The sequence below is a fragment of the Ixodes scapularis genome, unplaced genomic scaffold, assembly GCF_016920785.2.
Source record: "Ixodes scapularis isolate PalLabHiFi unplaced genomic scaffold, ASM1692078v2 PGA_scaffold1__304_contigs__length_218370807, whole genome shotgun sequence".
NCBI classification, from domain to species: Eukaryota; Metazoa; Arthropoda; class Arachnida; order Ixodida; family Ixodidae; genus Ixodes; species Ixodes scapularis.
In genome coordinates this window covers 128076289-128086155 of record NW_024609846.1, presented here as the reverse complement: position 1 = coordinate 128086155, position 9867 = coordinate 128076289, and the positions used below count along the sequence as shown (strand labels likewise).

The 9867-nt window shown below is 43.4% G+C and overlaps 1 pseudogene; it reads right to left on the bottom strand.

Moving 5' to 3' along the window:
* Positions 1-804: 804 nt before the first annotated feature.
* LOC115315908 lies at positions 805-3466 on the bottom strand (annotated as a pseudogene).
* Between the last annotated feature and the right edge of the window lie 6401 nt (positions 3467-9867).

Genomic DNA, 9867 nt, shown 5'->3' with positions numbered 1-9867 from the left:
AGTTGGCGAGATAGTAAAACTTCTGTTTGTCAACTAAACAGATGATTCCGAAAATAACAACAAACACACTGCTTGTTTGTTGAATGGTATATCTTTGTTTCACTTCTGCCAGGACAATTTTCAGCATAATTACTACCATATATACAATTTAAGGTTAACAAGAGGAACAATGTAACAATGAGGGGGCATCTCATATAGAACAAAATAAACCAATTATATCTACAAAAAAAAGAATGCAGACAAAGTAAAAAAATAGCAGCTTACAAAGATCTTTCATGAAAAAATTAGAATTTGGAGGTAGTTGTTGGTGATACAAATATCTGGTGAGTTGGAGAATGCTCTTTGTACAACTAGATATTTTGTTTAAAACGTGATTGTGTAGCATATGAACCTGAGTGTACAGGACTGCCAACTTGTTCCTAATATATCTCTGTTCAATCTATTTATTTTGGCACATTAGGAGGCAGTTGATTACATTTGTGCTGCTCCTGATCGCGTTGAAATCACGTTACTCTTCGCACCTACTTTAAAAAACCCAGACTTTTAGGTTTTTCGTGACCATTTCGATAAAATTTTCTGACTGTTTCTTTGCTTGACATATCACATGCCTGGCAATATTCAGCACGGCCATGCCGACGCACGACTGCTGCGTCTCTTTCTGCACTGCCGTGCCACTTGCACTGCAGTGCAAGTGGCACGGTCATTTTCCCTGATTTAGCCAACAAAATCCGGTAATTCTTTGACTTTACCAGGTGATCTGAAATTCCCTAACAAATACAAGTTTTGAGGTTAGTGGACACCGTTTCACGCGCAGGTTGAAAATGCGGGCAGCACGACAAACTCTGTGATCTTGGTAGTGCTTGTACCGACTTCTTCCAGCGTGACATGGTTCCGCAGCAAGAGGTAAAGTCCAGAAACAAGGAGCGCAAAATGCTCGAGAAGCTCTTCTGAAAGGATATCCCTCAGGCAGGGCAGGCAGTAATAAAGCAGCCATGCCTCCCATTCTGACGCCTTCCAATACTTGCTGAGCTTAATCGACCATGGTGGACGATTGAAGCACAGGTGCGGCCTCTGACCATGGAGCCGCTGGTCCGCCACAGCCAAAGCCCTAGGGGCCCCTATGTAATGGTCCTCGCCGACGTTCGAGAACCAGATTTCGGTGACTTGACGCACAACACCAAGGAGGGCACAGTGCATATAATCGGGCCAAAAACTCCAAACTATGTCGAATCCCGGAACATTTATGAGAGGCGGTGGCCCCTTAACCCCGTTGACGGCGTGGCTTGTCGCTGCTGCACTTGTCATATCAGACAACATAGAAGCCTCAGTCCTGTCATTAACAGCTACTGTCACCGGGTACTTCACGCTGCCTGCACAATGAAACATGAACATTAGTGCTTTGCCTAGCAACTGAGAATGATCCTTCAAAGAATAAACTTATTTGACTGTACCTTCGACGAAAACTCCAGGGTGTAAGCACCAAGCACCGCCATAGTACCCGTTGAACTGCACCAAGTTCTGCATAGAGGCCCTCGCTGAAGCGTCTGCGACAGTGGTTATGCAGTAGACCTAAAAACGTAAGAGACACCAAAGAATATAGCTCGGTGCATTTTATAGTTGCATGGAAATTGTTTTCTAATAACTCCATAACAATGTAATACATTTTATAAATACTATTAGAAACTAATTTAAAAAAGAAGTAGCTGAACTGGTGAGATAGGTACTAAGGTCTTCTTTGCATTTTTCCTCCAATTCTGTTAAATATGTATTGATGTAGTTTCATATCAGATGTCTATTGTATTGAAGAAGTTAGGACTTCATTTTTTTCAACCAGAGGCTATACAAAAGAAATAAAAAAAGTAACTCCTGGCATAAATGCATAGCCGCAAGCCTTAGGGCGAAGGCTGCTCAAAATGTAATGCAAAGAAATAAAATATAAGATAAGACTGTGTCAAGAGCATATATATAGAAACATACCTTTGAATGTATATCTTGGCCACCTGTATTCCAAGATATCCCATCCCTGGAGAGCTCCCTCATCTAGTCGGCGAACGCTTGAAGGAGCAGCGTCATATTTGGGTGCTTCGTACCGTACCACAGGAGAGAACAAATGACGTTGCGCCAGCGCAGGTGTGGTGGCAGCTCGTTCAGGGTGAAGAGCACGGGCCAGATGGAGTAGTTTGACGACTTGAACATCGGACTCCCGTCTGCACTCGTGGTCAGCGTCAGGTCCTGTTTTCTGCAGTTGAGCTTCTCTCGCTGTTGCTTGTAGAAAGAGCCGTCGGTGATGCCCGATACACCAGTATTTTCTGGTGCCTTTGTGCGGCTCAATGACTCCAAGAGCTGCTCTCTCGCAGTACTGTCCGCAAGGAGAGAGGTGAATTGCTTATCCAGCGGCAAGCTAACAAAAGAGTTCCCATTTGCCATTAACTGGCGACCAACGTAATGCTTTCCGCATATCGAACACGTGCTCGATATGTTGTTGCGCTCTGGTAGCTTTCCTCCAGTTTTCGTCAGAAGTTGATCACAAGTAGGGCAGTAGAAGTGGAACTGCATCTCTTCCGGTGAAGCTCCAGAAAACTTCCTGAACAAGTATTTGCTCTCTGGAAGAACATTCTTTCCCAACAGAATATTTCCGAACTTTAGGAGGTCCTCTATGGCCGTCCATTCTAAGTCATGCTTTATCGCTATGTCTATGATGAGGACAAGGACATCTCCTACAGACATGGAGCTCCCATCTCGAAGAGGGGTCACAAACTCCAGCAGGAACGGGGAGCAGGCAGAACTGGTGCCTGGATGAGTATCGGTTGAAGAGTGATGTTCGTCTTCATCGTAGGGCGCCGAACCGCTGTCTTCAGCAGCCGTGTGATCTCCTGGATCATCGTCTATAAGTACGTGCGACGGATCACTCCCTTCAGATCTCGAGTGGTTGTTTGGTTCATCTCCGCAGCTGCTGTCCGATGCTCCACGAGTAGTCGAAGCAGTCGCAGGGTTTGGCCACCCCGAATTATGGCGTGGACAGGGAACACTTGGAGACACGAGCACCCTTTTTCTTATCTCGTGTACTGTTGATCTTGGTAACGGTTCATCCCATGCGTCGGGCTCAAGATATCGCTTACAAGTTCTGAATTTGCTCAGGCTCATCGTCGTACGTTCACAGCATGTTCCAGTCGAGAAACAACACAAAACGATCACGGTCCAGTCAACAGAAGTCTAGATCGGCCCGGTTAGCTACAGGCAGTCAATCTTGCTCAGCAGCTCCAACTAAACTGAAAAACAACGTTAATTTTCCGAAGTTCAACGAAATCATGTTCGCCGTGAACCAAATGTGGCTTTGTTGGCTTTGCTAGCTAGTTGTCCAGTTCTTTGGATTGGGATTGGATTTCGTTGGCTATTGCCCCTGTAACTGGTTAAGGGGGAAACTTACGTTTACTTCGTTTACACATGCTTTATAATTGCCAAACATTTCAATAAAAAATCTCTGTTATCTTTAATCTAGTTGTAATAGTACGTTTCTTTAAATGTAGATTATGTGGTCATAATTTTTCAAGCCTAATCATAGATCCGATTCCAATCCGATCCACAGCCACCACAGCGTCGGCACTCCGGATGCAGATTCCAGAACATTTTTGTGCTGGAGATTAGTTAATCGCGAATTCCTATTACATCATCGAAACGATGTTCGCGCTAGTTCGTTTTTTTTAAAGATTTTGATCACAAGGGGTACGTTGTTCCGGTGCGGTGCATTAAGGACTTTCATCCGGTCAACGAAAATGACTTCGATAAGAACGGAGTATACACGACGTTCTGGGAGGACAATGAAAACTCCGAGAACACTGGATCGTATCCTTCGCAAGTGCTGCTTCTGGCAAGTAAGTAATTGGAGACTTAATTATTACAAATAAATAATACATAAAATTAGGAGGGCGTGATCATATTCATGAAATACGCGCGGACGCGCGACTTCAAGGGAAACGTGTCTGCGTGGTGTTCGCGGTCATTTAATTTAATTAGGCAGCCACTGATGGGAAATATCAAATATGTCAGCCACATGTACACTGCTCGCAACGACTAGCATGCGCACGTAATCCGCATTTTCTCACTGGACGAGTTAAGAGCCCCTTTCGAAATCCGCGTGCTGTTCGTCAGAAGGTTTGGGCCCACTGCACGTGGAAAGACCAGCACCGCAAACTGTGCAAGAGCAAAACTACGTTAAACGGTGATTAAGTGTTTTAGTAGTATTTATATGGCTCAAGTTTTGGTAGTTTTGATGACAGCCTTTTATTTCACTTGCCAGTGTACACACAATCGTTATGCGAGGAATTCACTGGCCAACACTAGGTAAATGCGTAATTTTGCGTCACACTCGCTTCGTCGCGTGGTAATAGTGTGACTCTTACCCCAAAATAGCAGGGAGAGAAAGAACAAGCAAAATGTGTCAATCATTTTTGCTGGCAACAGCACCGATAGACGACTAGATGACAACTTATTCATACTCGCGCAGTGTATAGAGATAACAATTACTAGTCAAAAGGCATAACGGGTAGCATTGGATATCAAAGGAGCCTATGTTCTTGCATTCATATATCTCAAAATTGCGACCTAATAAGTGCCAAACTCTGTTGTATAAATATTTTATGTACTATTTTAAGTAATTTTTTTTTGTTGTTGTAACACAGATTCCGAAGAACTGCAAGCGAAGAGGGCATCCAGAAAGGTGCTCAAGGCCGTAATCCACCCTTCAGATTTTGAAACTGGAGAAGGAAGTGAGCATGAGGCACCTGCTTCTCAGAAGCAAACATCCAAACAGGTATGTTGCACTCATTTATACTTAGTGCATTTTCATAGTCTTTCAGGACTTTCGTAACTTTTTACAGGAGAAGAAAAGGCAGGAAGTGCACCAGTTGGCATCTAAGAGCTCTGCCTATCAGAGCATCCTTCAAGAGCATCTGGAAAACTCTAGGGAAAAAAATGAAGCCGCCTGTGCCGTCCGGGTATGTGGTCCATAAATATGCATTTAACACAAGATTTTGATACTTTGCGTGCACAATGGTCTAAATTTTTTACTGCTCAGGTCTCTACAAAACGACGTCGTCCTGCAACTGAATCGGACAGCGACAGTGATGACTATGTCGTTTCTGCGTCAGAGCTGAAGCGTGCCAGAAGCGAGGCGAGGTACTGGCGCCACCGCTGTGAGGAAGCCATCAAAGAGAAGGCCCAACTCACCAACATCATAAAATCTATGAATGGGACTATCGCTAGCAAGCTGGCAGCCAGTAAGTATGTCTTCATTCATTCAGCTGTTTGCATAGAAGCCTGTGGTTCTATTCAGTGTATTTTTGGAGACTGCATGCCCGTGTTGTTTCATACATACAGAAAATACTTCATTTCTTTTTGATGGCTTACTTTTTTGACGTTATCATCATATGCATCTGATGAGCTGTCACATTTCTGAACTAATCTCTCCTTAAATATATAGGGGCAATTTTTAATGATTTGCTTGGTTGAAATTGGTGTATAATGCTTAATCGAAATATTATTTTTTCCCCTGAGGTTTAAGGTTTTCATGTTGGTTTGCATTACGGTAGAGGTTTCCAAACTAAGGTAGTGTTTATCATTTGTTCAGTTGAGGAGAAACTGGAGTCAAGAAGGCCTATTCAGCTGCCAGAAGTGCAGGCAGTTCGTCCAGGTAAGGAGCCCATGAGCTTATACTGACATGTTTTTATTAACTTAAACAGAACTGAACTGATAGAATAAATTTTTTTATAAACTACTAGATGTGAGGTGTTGGCTAAAAGATCTCTTGCCAGTGGGAATTTCTGCCATTTTCACCTACAGGTTTGAGCACAGAAAAACACTCTTTAGTATGAAGGTAAAGAAAGTAACATCTAAATGGCCCCATCTTTCAAAAGTCAATCTGCTTCCCGTTGTCAGCCTTAATTATTAGGGCACCAGTGTGTTCATATGGATCTCGCTGGCCGTTTTGAGTTATCTGAAATTAATGTTATGACCTGAGTATTTTGTAGCTTTAGTAAAGTTGTAAGAGTGTTTGGTAATATGTATTAACTATGATGGATTGTAGCCTGTAGGTCATACTTTTGTTTTTGTTTATAGATTCCCAACAAGAAGATCCATGGATTCCAAGATTAAACAGTGGTAAACTTGGGCAATAATTTATAGTGCAGCAGTCTAATGTGACAGTCATATTTTATATGTCATAATTGGCCTGTCGCTCACACAGAATTATGAGGCCTGTCCAGTACATGTATGCTATAATATGCTGAGCATTCTTGACTCAACTTGCAGAAGTATTGATAAGAAAATGACTTACAATGAATAACCTATCCACAACTTTACCCAGTGTTACATTTAAAGTTCAATACTTGAGGGACACATATGTTTCAGGCTGCATACCACATCGACACGTCCCGGAGACAAGTGTGCAGAGAGCACGAGCAACACCTCCTCCCAATCTTCCAGTAAGCTTGGCCAGAGGACCCCCAGAAGTGCCCAACACTGAGCAGCTAGATTCGCCCCCAAGGGATCCCCCAAGTACCCTCCCAAGAGATGACCAACCCAGGAGCTTCCAAAGAGCCACCTCGGGATCCCCATCAGCCACAGGTAAAGTAGCCAAGTTGACTAGGCACCACTGTTGTTTTAGTGCTCTTTTCAATATTTTGGCTAACTTATGAAATCATGGCCTCTCCTCAGTGGATGACCTTCAGGCTGCGGGTCATGCTCCTTTTACTGACATCGGTGGTGGCAGGGTAAGCATATAATTAACATGTATTCAAGGTCGCTTCTAAATGATGTTTCTACTACTTCTGTAGTTCCACTTGAAAAGGGGCCTGACGGTTGGCAGCAAGCAAGCAAAGAAACCCATGGGACAGACAAAGCCAGCGCTAGTAGCAAAGGACATATCACAAGCAATTTGGAGTCGTCGGGGGCTGGCCGAACGAACCTATGGGGGTAAATTAGCCCCAAAAGACTATTATAAGTCTGGTGCCACTGCAAGGAAGGAGTTGACCCCTGAAAAAGTGGCGCTGGTGATTGGTAAGTTTGCACATATTTTTTGTATGTGTGATCTGTGCGTAATACACTTTGCTTTCTGCTGTCTTGCAGAGACAGTGACATACTGGGGATCCCGAACAGGAATATCTGTGACACATGCCCTCAAGAACATGTCTACCATTCTGTCGCAAAAAATCCAAGATGTGCGCAAGAGCATGAGGCGTTTGGACATGTGAATTGAGCAGAGGCGGGGATCTAAAATAGCTTTTTGTGAGTTAAGGCTCGTTCACACTCTTGCAACCGAGTACGACTGAGAGAGACAAGACCGGTTTTTAATCCTCTTGTGACTTTTTAGGACCAGGCGCGCTGCTGCGGAGCTGGTACTAAGAAGTCGCAAGAGGATTAAAACCGGTCTTGTCTCTCTCGGTCGTACTCAGTTGCAAGAGTGTGAACCAGCCTTTAGTAGTAGGAATGCAATTGTGCTGTAAAAGCTACAAAAAATGCAAACCTTTCAGTTCAGAGCACTGTTCGCCCATGCCTAGTTAGGGGGTCTCTACGGAAGCTGCAATATGAACAAGGATACAGATAAATGGGAATATTGAAGGTTTACCCCAGCACACATCAGTTAAACCCAGAACACCTTTTTTTTAAATTCTGCCATATGTGAAAAAAATGTGTATTACGCCGCTTTTCTTTGGCATGTACAGTTGGAAAAAAGTGTACGGGCCACAGGAGCTATGGCAGATTTGCATTGCTGCGCCCTCTGATGACTCGGCACCTGGCGTCGAGACCGGCGCTTAGCGCATGCGCATCCTGTGGTACTTGCAGGGATGCCGGTTTCTACGTCTGCAACTCCCGCGCTCCGATTGTTGACATGTCACATGGTGCTGCTTCGGAAGCAGCAGTGGTAAGAGGTGCCCGTGAATCAGTGGAGGAAGGTTTCGCAGATCTTACCAGCTTTTACGGTGGCGTGCCTTTTTCGCCAGCTCTTTTCACTCAACCCAACTAGTATCCATTGCCAGTGATAGCATGCCTTCCTGAAGGCCGTCTGAATTTTATCGCTTATTATGATAAACTTTATTTTTACATTTAATGTTTCCTTACCTGAACTGATAAACAGTAAAGGATGTAGCAGCGGTGCCACGCGGCATTTTACCAACAACCGAGGCACGAGAGCCGCAAGCGAGGAAATCGGCATCCCTGCGAGTATGGAAGAATGCACAGAGCCAAGCACCGGTCTCAACGCCAGGTGCCGAGTCATCAGAGGGTGCAGCAATGTAAATCGGCCACAGCTCCCGTGGTTGTGGAAACTTTTTTCCCAGACTGTACCTATCCTGCAAGCATTGTTCTATCCCAATTACCAGTTTGATGTCTCCTGATTTGATACGTTTATTTGAAGTGTTTCCATGTACATGCATCGTTTAGTGAACAGCTCTTGGTTTTAATAATGTGACAGTTAGTGTCTTTTGTTTATTTTCGTGAATGAAGGTAGACATGATTTTGTTTTTATATCCTACTTTGAATAGTTTAATTCTATTCACTCTGTGATTCTTGACACTACCATTGTTGAAGTTTTGTTTGTTAATGCTGTCTTAGCAAAAAGGAATTTCAGATGTATATACTTCTTTTGATGTATTCTTGGTATGTGTACATTAAATTTACTTCATCTTCAGAGGTGACTGCATTGCCAAAAAAAATCTTTTTAAACCGCCTGGATAGGACATATATGTCAAAAGTTATTATTGGAGAGAAAGCAACTGAATTAAAGTAATATTTACGGTTCGAGACTGATTTTAGTTTGCATCAATTTGTCAAATAGTCACTCTCAAAAGTAGCCACCATTTGAAAAATGTCGCACAGATAATACTCTCTAGAAAGACGTGTCGTTCATGGGACTAGACACAACAAAGATTACATAAACAGCTGAGGAGTCTTTCTCCTTCCAAATAAATGGGAGACTGCAAAAAGGGATACTATTAGTTTGACATTTTCCTTCGAATAGTGGCTACAGATGAAATCAAACTAAAATGGACCTCGCCCCGTACATATTGCTCTAATTAAATTATTTTTCATTTAAAGTGTATTTTGTGATATCTGTGGCCTATACCGACTGTTTGAAACTTTTTTCATTCCAATGTTGCTTTTAAGTAAGGTAACTTAATTTTTTCCCAAGCATGTAGGTTTTCTTTATGAAGCATACGTCGTTTCGTACTAGAAAAAGTGGGGCAATGTAAAGTTAATCGAGAATGACTTCTTGACCCGTGTGCTTAATGTAATTTGAAAAAAAAAGTAATCTGATAAAATGTTAATACTTCAAGGCTCATTTGGACTCTCAGGACACATTTCCTTTTGTATTTGCTGATCAAAGGTGTCAAATAAAATATGAATTTACATATTTGACCATGATTATGAAGTCTTTTACGGAAAACGCAGCTGGTCTCATTTGAAGTGGGTCCACTTAAAGTAGTCCCACTCCAAGTGAGACCATTTCAAGTGGTCACACATCAAGTGGGACCACTTGAAGGGGTCCCACTTGATGTGGGACCACTTGAAGCGGTCCCCCTTGAAGTGGTCCCACTTGAAGCGGTCCCATTTGAAGTGGTTCCACTTGCCAAGTGGTGCCTGTTCGACAAACCACTTCAAGTGGGACCTCTTCGAGTGGTTCCACTTGCAACATTTTCACCTGGGATGGATCCACCCACCTGTCGACGTGGAACAGAGGGGCTTCGGGAAGACGCATAGACCGGCTGTACTTGCCTCACGCGCTATCTGCCTTGCTACAGACCTGTACTGCGGTGGACTTCCCGTCGTGCCCAGAAGAGATTTTCCATCACCGTCCGCTACTTATCAAGTTCT